Source organism: Cricetulus griseus, chromosome 2, assembly GCF_003668045.3.
Source record: "Cricetulus griseus strain 17A/GY chromosome 2, alternate assembly CriGri-PICRH-1.0, whole genome shotgun sequence".
NCBI classification, from domain to species: Eukaryota; Metazoa; Chordata; class Mammalia; order Rodentia; family Cricetidae; genus Cricetulus; species Cricetulus griseus.
The window spans coordinates 36,354,336-36,365,985 of NC_048595.1; the positions used below are offsets into that span (position 1 = coordinate 36,354,336).

General features: G+C 49.5%; 1 long non-coding RNA gene across 1 annotated transcript; it reads left to right on the forward strand.

Moving 5' to 3' along the window:
• Window positions 1-4,077: 4,077 nt before the first annotated feature.
• Window positions 4,078-9,772, forward strand: LOC113832914. The gene is made up of 2 exons (XR_003482762.1): window positions 4,078-4,177; window positions 9,517-9,772. It is a non-coding gene; the product is annotated as an uncharacterized LOC113832914 (long non-coding RNA).
• Window positions 9,773-11,650: the final 1,878 nt, after the last annotated feature.

The following is an 11,650-nucleotide window of genomic DNA, read 5'->3' on the forward strand; positions in this document are numbered from 1 at the left end:
GCAGAAGCAGGTTATAGGACAGCCTGGTGTGCAAACACATAAGCTTATAGAGGGCAGTTCATATCCTAACCACAACACGCATCTCCAACTTTCCATCCTAACCCAGCACACATCTCCAAGTTTCCATCGTGTCTCTTCGCAGTTCTTTCTGCATCTAGTCTTAGTAGCCACTTATCCTGTCACTGTGAACAGAAATTTCTAGAGTTTCATACAAATGGGATAGAAAGTATGAGGATTTTGTGTTTGGCTTTTTTGATTTAGCATATTAATTTACTATTACAAGCTCTCTGCTTCCCCCACCTCATAAAGGGTCTTTTGCATAGACAACTTGAAACATGGGTCTGGTTAGGGCAATGCCTGGGGCATTCATGAGTCGCTCCGTGTCCCGTTCCCTCCCCCCCCCGCCCCAGGTGCTGATGTCAAAGACACTGCTCTTTGCAGGATGAAGCCCAACTTCTAACCCCAGGCTGGACTTCTCCCCTGACCTGTCTTCTTAGCTCTCCCCATCGTCTCCAGTCCATCCCTACCTGGCCCTCCCTCACAGGAGTGACTGCTACATAGGAACTTTTTCAAGGCAGGATTGCACAGCAACATCCTCCCCCAACACACCTGGATTCTAGTACACAGGAAGATACGTACTAACCCTTCTGCTAGCACTAGTGTAACTTTGGGAAAGCCGCTTCACCTGTCTGCCACCCCTGTTTCTTCATTTGAACTCAAGGGGTAGCAATCCCCACCACACATGAGTGGAGAGAAGTCAGTGACTCAGCAATGGAAAGGGACCAGCCCAGTCATGGGTGCTGAGTAAGGCTCCTATCGCGTTATTTCCCCGCTTCCCTGCACTCTGGAAAGCCCAGGTTAGGCATGTCTGGACAGCTGGGGCTTTCAGCTTTTCTAAGCTCAGAAGCCTGTAGTTTCGAAAAGTACCGGCAGGGGGCACTCACTCACAGCCTTACCTGAGTGGTCTCAGTTCTGATTTCCTAAGTGTTCTCGTGTCTTTCTGCAGACAGTTCTTGTACCTGAGCCTGCAGGACATCCTGAACTTCCACGTGGATAAAGATAAGGAGCAATTGTCCTTCTACAAGGACTATTACCGGGGCGATATTGTCAGAAGTTTCCAGGAGGTCAGTTTCCACACCTCTCCATGGCTGCTTCAATCCTGGCTAGGGCCAGCAGGGAGTGGTGGACCATTCATTCCCACTGCTTCCTCTTTATCTCTTCTGGTAAAGATTTACTCCATCCCTGAAGACTCACTATTTAATCTGTGTGTCAGCTCTGCCCTTGTCAGGAGGAAACCACAAAACCAGGTCTGGCGAGATGGCTAAACTGGTGAAGAGGCTTGCTGCCAAACCTGATGGCCCGTTTGATCCCTGGAACACACATGGTGAAAGGAATAAGTTGTCCTCTGGTTCCTACACATGCTGTGGCACACAAACACACAGACACACACACACACACACACACACACACACACACACACACACACACGAACATGCAAATTAATTGGTTAAAAATGGAGAGAAAACAGCAAGACAATGATCTTCTTGGTACTTGGAGAGTAAGTAAATCCTAGAGGCAGGAGGGTGGAGCAGGGTGAATGTTGCAGTCCAGGAGTTTACCAGGTACCTGAACCAGACACTGCTATCTGTGGACACATCTGTGAATCTCAGTTTCTTCACCAGGAAAATGGGACTCAAAATATGTATCCTGAAGGGTTTTACTGAAAGTTAAACAGAAAAGGATGAAGCAGTTGCAGGGGCCTTTGGGTAGGAAATAATCAATGAATTCTAGAACTAATTCAGATCTGTTCACAAAAGGAAATACCATCAGCTGATTTAACTGCAGCCTCTAAAATAACCCAGAGAAAGAAAAGGGGAAAGAGAGGTGGGGGGGGGAGGAGTGTATACATGTCTGGGTCAGAAGTTACTTTTTCTGGAAATTGATTTTAGCATAAGTTAACAACAGTAACAACAATTTTACACCAGTAAAACTACTAACTTGGATTCTGAGAAAATAACAATAATGACACTAGATGATGTATTTTGAACCCTTTCTCTTTCTTAGTAGCTGCTCAAACTCTCTTCCCTTCCCCCTCTCTCTGTGTGTGGTTTTACAATTGAGGAAACTGAGGCACAGACAGTAGGCCTCCATCCGGAGATTGGACCAAAGTGACAATCCACCTTAAGTGGAGGAGCCAGGGTCTCAACTAGATGACCTGGCTCTGCAGACTATTGATCATCATGAAGCAACAGAACATGCTTGAGAACTACATGGATGTATGGATTCATGGCAGAGCAACACAGCCCTCTTGTTCCTGGATCTATATTTGGGATCAAGATAAGACTTTCTCTGTGGAAATGGATTCAGGATCTAGATTGCTGCTCGGGGGATTCTTGTGTTTATATGTCATTATTATGGTCAATGTTTTGCACAGGGACAATGTTTTTACATGATAACCCTGGAAACTATAGATGTCTTTTCAGGTTTTCTGAGATCTGAGGAAAGTAGAACTCAGAGGCTGGGTATCTCACCTTACTGGGGACAAGATATTTATACAAAGGCCGAACTTAGGCTAGGAACTGGTACAGAGAGACAGAATCACATGGGAAGCAAAGACAACCTAACCAGGGGACTGTGAGCATGAAGCAGGATCTGTGTTGCAGAATCTATTCTCTGAAGGTTATGAACTTCTGTGGGACTTCTGGTGCATCATATCACTTTGCTGTAGGAGATGAGCTTTGTCTCTGGATCATGAAGGAGGTGGAGACCTTGGTCAAGAGCTTGAGCGGGGGTAGGGATGAGCTCAGTGGTAGAGTATTTGTGTAACAGCCTTCCTCCTGGAAACATGCTACATTCCCCACTCAGTCTGCCCCGTGCCCCTTTCTTCTCATGAATACCATAGTGGCCTCTTGTCTCCTGCCTCAACTTCACCAGCTTGCTTTTCTCTGTGGTCTGCTGTGTGAATGCTCAGTTCATGGACCCTCCCCCCCTTGGCCCAAGATAGCGAGTAGGATGAGGGGCTCAGTAGATTTTTCTGCCAGTTGGCCTTGTGATCTCTGTCCGGAGTAGGAATGTAGCAATTCCAGTTCCAGGGGATCCAATGCCCTCTTCTGACCTTTAAGGTCACTAGGCATACACATGGTGCACATACATACATGCAGGCAAAAGCACTCATGCACAAAAACAAATACACAATTAAGAATTTGGCTGAGACGAAGAACCCAGGTATTACACCAGCTCTGAGGGTACCATTTAGGGTGTCCAGATGCATGTTGAACAGAGATATTGCTGACTTCATTAAGACTTTCCCATCTCTTCGGGTCTACTTGAGCCCAAGATCTCTAATGAAGAAATATATTGTGGAGTATTAACCTTAACTGGGTTACATTTGTTTATGCTGCAGAATATTACTTTAACTGTGTAAAGGTGTGCTTATGCTGTATTTGTTTAACGGTGCAAGTTTGTGTGTTTAATTATGAAAAGATGTGTTGCATTTGTTTCACCTTGCCTGTATACGGCACCTGATTAATCTAATAAAAAGTTGAATTAAAAACTTTGGCCAATAGCCAGGCAGGAGAGGGATAGGCAGGACTGGCATGCAGAGAGAATAAATAAATAGGAGGAGAAATCTAGGTTCAAGAGGAACGAGAAGCAGAAGAACAAAAGAAGGAGGAAAGAATAAGGGACACGCCTAGAGCAAGAAGTCAGGCAGACACCAGCCAACCAGACATAGAGAAGCAGTGAAAGTAAAATATATAGAAGAAAGGTAACAAGCCCTGAAGCAAAAGGTAGATAAAGAGAAACTGGTTAATTTAAGTTAAAAGAGCTAGCCAGAAACGTGCCTAAGCTAGGCCAAGCATTCAAAACTATTAATAAGTCATTGTGACGTGATTTGGGAGCTGGTTGACGGATTAAAAGAAAAAGCCTGGTACAGAAATAGCCTTACGGGGTTTTTCCTCAGACAGGTTTAGTAAGAAGGTTGAGTCAAGTGTCTACTGCATACGGTCCTGCCTTCCAAGGCTGATTACAGAGTGTGGGCAGCAGAGGGCAGCAATGAGCTTCACATGGCCTTCTGATCTCAGAACCTCTGGAAATTGAACCTGCCTCTCTGATCCTCCAGCTCCATTGCACAGATGGGGAAATCAGTCCTTGGCAGGACAGCGAGAAAGACGCAGGAGTAAGTTAGGCGATTTGATATTGCTTTAACATTCTCGGATTTTAAGGCAGAGGGAGTAGAATTCTCTTTGGGGTGGAATTAGCTACAGGAAAGTGAGTGGGAAATACAGCTCTAGGGGCTGAGTAAACAGAAATCCCGTCCTGGGGACAGACCTATCTTAAAGCTAATGCCTCTTGCTGCTTATTCCCGGTCCAGCTTCATCCCTGACTTTAACCTCTTTTATCTGAAGTCACCCCGACCTGTGTGACTGGGGGCAGGCCCTTCAGTTTTCCGCATCTCTCCTCTGTAGGGCCTCCCTGAAGTCAGTGTGGGGTGCACATGGGACCCTCTGGAACAAATTCTACTCCCTTCCCACTCCTTTTCCGGCACCCATAGAGGGCTTGATCTGGGCACAGGTTTCGCTCTGTTGCTGTGTGACTTTGGGCAGGTAGCCCGTCTCTTCCAAACGTCTTTAAGAGGGGATTAAAGATCACAGGAGCGACGGAATCAAGAGGCTGCAGACCCATAGTAGGTGAGGGTCAGGTGGGAGGGACTTGGGCTTAGAGCCTGTGAGGTGAGAGACCACCGGTCTACGTGTCCGATTCCAGAATTATTGGAGAAGAGTTGGTGGGAGTCTGGGAGAGAGCAACAGGGTGGGCCATTACCCCAGAAGAATTTAATTGGGAAACAAGAAAAGTTTCTGGGGTGAAGGAATCTCTACAGCCGCTGGGCCAGAGGCCTCCCACCCACACCCTTGAGAAGTACGGTAGCTAGAGTTGAGGGTTTGCGTTCCGTGGAATGCTGGTAAGAGCGGTTACCCCAGTTCCAGCCTCAGTTTCCCCTTTGACTGCGAGGGGAAGAGGTGCCCGTGTACTCCGTCCTTGTGTCCTCGTGGAAGGCTCCACCAGTGCAGTCCCGCCTCACCCCTACAACCTTTCCCGCTACCCAGTGCCCTGCTCCTCAGCCAGGCGGGTAGAGAGGGCGTCCGCGCCTCCGGGGGACCTGGACCCGAGGGTCGGGTGGTGAGGACGCATCCAGGCCGGCCCGATCGCTCCCGCCGCGCTGCAGCTCGCTCGGCGCACCGCCGCCCCGCCTGCCGCGCCTCCCCGGGCGCCCGCATTAAAGCGCATATGCAAGCCATGAATTATCAACTGAAAGGAGTCAATTACCGGCTCTAAAAACGAGTGTCTGCGCCCAGAGCGCCCCGGGCCATCCGCCTATTTACGGAGCGATTTTCCCCCGCCCGGCTAGGGAGGAGGCCTGGGGAGGGGGCGGCGGGGAGTCGAAGACACCGAGCCGGAGACTGAGGGAGAGCAGAACGGGGAGAGAGGTCCAGAGACAGGAGTGGGAGAGACAGCCACAGAGAGAGAGAGAGAGAGAGAGAGAGAGAGAGAGAGAGAGAGAGAGAGAGAGAGAGAGAGAGAGAGAGAGAGAGAGAGAGAGAGACAGACATACAGAGAGAGACAGACACAGAGAGAGACAGAGAGAGACAGAGACAGAGACAGAGACAGACATACAGAGAGAGACAGACACACAGAGAGAGAGACAGACAGACAAGAGACAGAGGAACCATAAGGAGTGAGGGTAGGGGAAAGGGAAAGGTAGCTTCGTCCTTCCTCCCTCCAAAGCAATGGACCTGAAGTGGTGTCCTAGGGACTTCCAGGCCCAGGATGTCTGTTTAAGGATCTTAAACAGGAAAGGGTGTCCCTGGAAAGGGTGGTCCCTAGTCTAGGGTCTTGGAGACAGTTCTGGTGTTCAGGCCTGCACAGGGTGAGAGGAGAGGCCATCCCATCCTTGCAGTTAAGTGGGAGCAGGCTGCAGCATTGTCCAGTGAGGAGTGACCACCGGGGAGAAACAGGGACCCGATGCTGGTGGAGTCTGAAGTGGAGGTGTCTGCCCTGCCCCTCCGCAGTGATGGAGAAATAGCCCAACGGAGCCTACTGTGCTCAGGAAGTTCTTTGACCTCCACACTCCGGGTACCCTCCTCCGGAAATGCTTTTCTGGCTTGCCTGCTGTTCATTCTCCTATACTTGCCCCAGCTGTGGCACACACCCCATTCTGTTTCTTCATCCCCACCCGACTTCTCTAGCAGGCAATGGGCACCATCAGGGCTGGGCTTTGTCTATCTTGCTAAATACTGTGTTTGCTGAGGGAGCTCTGTAAAACTTGCCGCAGGAAGAAAGGGGTGAAGGTAGCTAGAGAGGACTTTGGCCTAGCTGTGATCGGGATAAGAATGCATAGATCCCAAATAGGTTTGTGCACTGAGAGAAAGGCTTTAGGCACTCATGGTGCTGGGGTGAAGACAGGACAGCCCTGTCTATACAGCAAGGGAGTGGGAGAGGGAGCAGGGATGAGGAGACAGGTGTCAGGGGACCCCAGGCCTCAAGCATTAGCGCCAGCAATCACACCCGAGGCTGGCCATGGCTTTGCCCCAGGGCCCCTAAAATCCTAGACTTCCTCTGCAAGCTTGGACAGGAAACCCTCACAAACTTCCCATAGACTCTTGCTGGGGCAGGAGAAAGAGACCCGGGCTTGGAATCAAGTAGCCTTTCCTCTCTGCCGTGTGACTGTAGCCAGGCCTCTAACTTCTGAGTCTTAGGTTTCTTATTGAGCACATGTGCAGGATGCTATCTAGTTCTCACACTTCCTAAACAGGGCAACCCTGCTCAACAGCAAGAATAGTTGCGGCTCACTGAAGCTTTCAAGGTACCAAGCACCCAGCAAGGGTTACTGCTCCTCTTACAGTCACCAGAAGCTTCTAAGTCAATTTGCAGGTGATGATATTCCAAGAGAGGCTGGGATTGGAAAGGGACAACATCAAGTCTTGAAGCCAGCCTGACACCAGAGCCTCCTGTCCTTGGTCCATATACCTACAGCCCACTAAGACTTTCCAGAAGGCGCAGTCCAGATCCCCCATGGTGAGGGGTGTAGTGGGGGTGGTGTCACAGGAAAGCTGGGTAGTTCCGCTCTAGCAGAGGTGGCCCCTGGAGTCCTGTTCCTGCTATTGCGTGGGCCAGACGTTCGGGCTGACGAGTTTGCAGCCCCGCCATGCCATTACCAGGCAGCCAGAGGGGGTGTCTGCGAGCGCCAACGCTGGGGTTCCTGAGGCCGCTTGCCTATTAGTTGCTGGTGGCTTCGTGGTGATTTATTGGGGCTTCTTCATTTCCCCTTGGTCCGCTATAAACATATTTATACCACCAGAGTGACCGATAAATTTCCCTTATGAATCCCGTTATCTCCCCTATTAACCATCCGTCACCTTTTATGCGGCCACAGTAGGCCAGGCCAGGGCACTGGGGCTGGGTGGGAGGCCTGAGGCCCACAGCCCCTGAGCCCCGTGAACTCTTCACCTCCCCCACTGCTCCCCAGGCAGGGCAGTTGCTGCTGTTTCTGAGCTGCCTCCAGAATGGAGGCAGACTGGACCAGGTTTGGGGAGAGGAGGGGGTGGCTTACTCTAGTGTTTCAGAATGGGAAGTCTCTTTTAGGCTTAACTTGAGTGTCTGCTACCACAGCTCTGGTCTTGCCTCTTTTTACCCGCGTAGCACTCTCCCATGCTGTTCCTGTTTTGCTTTCTTTCCTCACCCATAGCGTTCAAGCTCATCCCTCTAAATGTAGCTGTAAGCCAAGACAGAGCTGTGTGTGTGCTCAGAGGAGCCCGATGACAGCTCATTTGTTGAGCGCCTCCTTCTGTGCCAGTCATTTTTGTATACAGGATACTATGTGACCCTCACCACAGCCCCATTTTCTAGAACAGAGCCTCCAATCATCTAGCAGAGCCATGCTTTGGGGGAAGCTCTCTGGCCCTAAATCTTGTGTGTCCAATCTGTAGACAGCCTCTTCTCATGCCTGGGGATGGGAAATATTCATCCAAGAAAGTTCTGCAAGACTGCTAAGGAAGAGGAGAGGGAGGGAAAGGGGAGGATGGGCCTCAGTGGAGGGCTAGTAAAAAAGGAGAGGGCATACTGTGGAATTTGGAGTTGCCTCTTTTTCTTTCTAGTTGGGTACCTGTTAAGTGACTCTTGGTTTAAAGCCTGTGGCTGGGAAGAGACTCAACAGTATGTGAGCCAGAGTGGCAGAGCCAAGGAGAACAAGGTGTACAGGCCTCTGGGCCTGGGGTGCCCCCTAGTGGAGATGGAGGCTAAGCTCTCTGAAGGATGTCTGATCACTTCTATGCCTAGAAACAGTGTCCTGAGTGGTCTGGAGATGGCTGGGGTAGAGGGATTGGGGAGGGGGGCGGGGAGAGGCTTAGCATCCCAAGGAATCAATTTTCTCCTGACAAGAGGATGTAAGGAAGTCATCTGGCTGTACCTTTACCTTTCATGATCCATTTATACTCTGTTTCCCCACACTGACCCCTAGGGGAGAAAGGAGTCCTGGGTTCAGTCCCCGTTTTGTCACTGGCCTGCTGTGATGTCTGTCTGACCATTTCTCCACCACCCCTTAGAAAACCTCTAGCTCAGACTCCAGGCTCCATACTGCTCTATGCATGAGGACTGTCCCTCCTCAGACCAGAACTCCTGAGGTGGGGGACAGGCAGGGAAAGCAGGTGGCTTTGGGTGGCTCTGGTTGGCTCTCCCATGGTTGTTAACTGTGCTTTAACTGGCTGTCACCTCTCTTCTCTCTCCTTCCCACTCTGTGCCATCATCTGTCTGTTTGTCTGTCTGTCTGTCTGTCTGTCTGTCTGCTGTCTGCTGTTGTCCTTGGCCTGGCATTGCTCCCCACTCTAACAAGGCTGTTCTCCTTTGGAGAAAGTAAGGCCTTGAGTGTGTGTGAGACAGCAGTGTGAACACTCTCTCCCTCTCCACCCCCGCCTCCTCTTTCTCCCACACTCACACACATACACTCTCCCTCAGTCATTTTCAATGTCATAAATTTCCACGTCTCTCTCCTCCACATGGCTATTACCTGCGCCTCCGTCACCAGGCAGCGCTCTCGCTCCCAGATGGGCTAGGCCATCTCCGCTCTGCAAATGACTAAGGGAGAGAGAGGCAGGGAAGGAGGGAGAGAAAGGAACAGAGAGATTGAGAATGAGAGAATGTGAGTGAGCAAAGTCAGACTGAGAAGAAAGGGAGAGAAGTGGCCTTAGGGAGGCACGGTTGGTTCCTAAGTCCCTTGTCCCTCCTCCAAATACTGAGGTCACTGCCAACTGGGAGCTAGCCTGGGCTGCAGGCTAGGGCAGAGTGGGTAGATTATGCTAAGTCTCGGGAGTGGGCCTTGTAGCAGTTCTTCCCCTTCATGCCTGTTTCTCTCAGGTGCCAGCTTGCAGGGGTGCGGTGGGGGGGGTTGCTGCTACTTTGGAGGCAAGTTGGGTAGGAAGGGAAGAGATGGTCTCAGAGCAAGTTTTTTTTTTTTTTTTCCAGCAACTCAGTGAGAAGCAGAGTGAAGGTGAAGGAGGGCCCAGGGAGAGCCAGGACCCCCAAGATGCTGCTGGGAAAGACCTAGGGAAATACCTGATACTATTGCTGTTGCAAGTGATGACCATGTGTGAGATACTGGTGTGTGCAGACCCTGGGTCTAGAGAGCTGACACCATGATCTCCTGAAAGACATCACAACTACTGCTCTCCATACTTCCCATTGAGTCTCTAACCCAGACTGATCATGGGGAAAATGTAAATATGGCCACCTGTGCACACACTCTCTCTCTACTTTTGAGATGGGGGTCTAATTTTGGAACTCACTATATAGCTTAGGCTAGCCTCAAATTCATGGCAGTTCTCCTGCCTCCAAGTGCTGGGATTACAAGCTTGAACCACCACACCTGGCTTGTCTCTTTCTTAACCTTCCAACAGGGGATGGGGAAATGGCTCAGAGAATAAAAGCACTTGCCTTGCAAACACAAGGACTGGCTTTTGGATACCCATCACTTACATAAAAGCCAGGCTTGTGACACACACACACACACACACCCAAACAAACAAACAAACAAACAAACAAACAGTTCCTTACCTACTCAGACAAAACTGAAGTCATATCTGGTCCTATTCTTTCTTCTGGCCTTCCTCTGGCTCCTCCTCCTAGCAGGGCTTAGACGGTGTCGAAGGCCTTGTCACTCCCTGCTGTCCTTTCTCTGTCCATCCACTCAGCTAGTGACATGTGACCCCATTCATCTTTGTCATGGCCATTTAAATACTTACTTTGTAGCACTTCCCTGCCCTACCATTATTTGTTTGCTTAGCTCTTTATTTATTTAGCATCTGTCTCTTTCAATGGATTGCATGTCTATGATATCTGGGACCACATCTGTACCTTCATCAGAAAGTTCCCGCCACACCAGGAGCCCCTAGGAAGCATTTGTAAGCCAGGAGTGATGGTACATGCCTGTATACCTTTGAGGGGTGGAAGCAGGGGGATGTAGAATTTGAGGCCAGACTAGACTAGTTAGCAAGATCCTGTCTCCAAAACAAACAAAAAACTAGTATCATTGGGTCAACTGGTATGTTATTCTGTCCTTGGTTTAAATGGAGCCTGATGGATATTGAGCTAGGGCGATGGTCACAGGCTTGATGTCCCTCTGAAAAATCTGTTGAAATCTTAGCATGATAGATCGCTCTCCTACAGGAAAATTGTCTTGCTCTGGTGCTGGGAATTTAGCTTGTGAAGGGTGCCTATGATCACAGAAAAGTTTGTCCTTCCTTGCCTGGACTTTCCCCATCTCTGGGTGAATATTTGCATATTCTCACAGACACACTTTCACACAGAGTCACAAGGGCATAAAGTGATCTAAGTTGAGTCACAACCAAGGACAAAAATCACTTGTACATGCACATAAACACCAAGGGACACAGAATGATCCATCCAGTTACTCTTGTTTCTGCACAGGACAGACAACCCACAGGTGTGTTTGTGGTAAGACTCTCTCTCTCTCTCTCTCTCTCTCTCTCTCTCTCTCTCTCTCTTTATATATATATATATAATATATATATATATATATATATATATTATAAATAATCTTCCAGATATATTCTTTGTATAAGATACATTCATCAAAACCAATATAAACACTTAGACATGAGTGGAAGAGACACCTGTTCCTTTCCTTACTAGCCTAGTCCATGGGGTAACAGCCTGGGTTCTAAGCTCTTCCTTGGCAATGGAATTCACTACATTAAGTGTACCATCATGCTCTGGCCTCTACCCTGCACACACACACACACACACACACACACACACACACTCCTCACTCACTGCAGCTCTTACGATCTTGTGAGACTCTCAAGCTTCCACAGAGTTACTCTGGCTGACATGACTGGAATTGAGATCAGAGCTTTGTCTGTGGACAAGGTCAAGGTTCACTAGGTAGATGGGGGTGAGGATCTCCCGGGTTAAAAGTCAATCAAGGGCTGATTTTCTTGATGCTCTGTCTCTCTGCTCACAAGTCAACCAACCCCTACTCGTACCATCTCAAGCAGTTGCAGGTAGGACCAAAACTCAGGGTCCGCATCGTGAGCCACTGCAGCTGGTAGGAGGTGTGGGGGGGCAGGTGGGGGCCGAG